Below are 1,038 nucleotides of genomic sequence, written 5' to 3' on the forward strand. Positions count from 1 at the left end.
CAGATGATTTGAGATCAGGAGTTAGAGATCAGCCAGGCCAACATTGGGAAACCCTGTCTCTACTGAAAAAACAAAAATTAGCCAGGTGTGGTGGCACATGTCTGTAGCCCCAGCTATACAGGAGGCTGACGCAGGAGAATTGCTTGGGCCTGGGAGGCGGAGGTTGCAGTGAGCCGAGATCGTGCCACTGCACTCCAGCCTGGGTGACAGAGCAAGACTCCGTCTCAAAAAAAAAAAAGGTAAAAGATGAACAGTAAGATTACTCAGATATAGTGGTGCACAACTGTCATCCTAGTTGCTTGGAAGGTGGGAAAATCACTTCAGCCCAGGAGTTCGAGGCTACAGTGAGCTACGATGGCAACACTGCACTTAAGCATGGGCGACAGAGCAAGACCCTGTCTCAAAAAAGGAAAAAGGCGAACGGATGACAGTTTAATGATGAAATTTTAGGCCCTCACTTAAGAAGGTGAGGGAGGTGTTTGAGGTGTTGGAAGCTAAGATGGCAGCCAGGAAAAGCCCTGGCTTTGGAGGAAGGCTGACAATCTTGAGTTCAACTCAGCTTTGCCCTGCATTGGTTTCATAATCCTTGGCCAAGGATTGAAACAAGCTAAGAGATGAGTAATAACAGAATCAGCTTTTTCAGATGGCAAAGGAGTTGCCCATTGAAAATGAGAGAAAGTTGGCCGGGCGCGGTGGCTCAAGCCTGTAATCCCAGCACTTTGGGAGGCCGAGATGGGCGGATCACGAGGTCAGGAGATCGAGACCATCCTGGCTAACACGGTGAAACCCCGTCTCTACTAAAAACTACAAAAAAAACTAGCCAGGCGACGTGGTGGCGCCTGTAGTCCCAGCTACCCGGGAGGCTGAGACAGGAGAATGGCGTGAACCCGGGAGGCGGAGCTTGCAGTGAGCTGAGATCCGGCCACAGCACTCCAGCCTGGGTGACAGAGCGAGACTCCGTCTCAAAAAAAAAAAAAAAGAATCAAGTAAAATAACTAGTTTTTTCTGGGCATGGTGGCTCACACCTGTAATCCCAGC

The sequence above is a fragment of the Rhinopithecus bieti genome, unplaced genomic scaffold, assembly GCF_001698545.2.
Source record: "Rhinopithecus bieti isolate Rb0 unplaced genomic scaffold, ASM169854v2 scaffold_74225, whole genome shotgun sequence".
In the NCBI taxonomy this organism is placed as follows: Eukaryota; Metazoa; Chordata; class Mammalia; order Primates; family Cercopithecidae; genus Rhinopithecus; species Rhinopithecus bieti.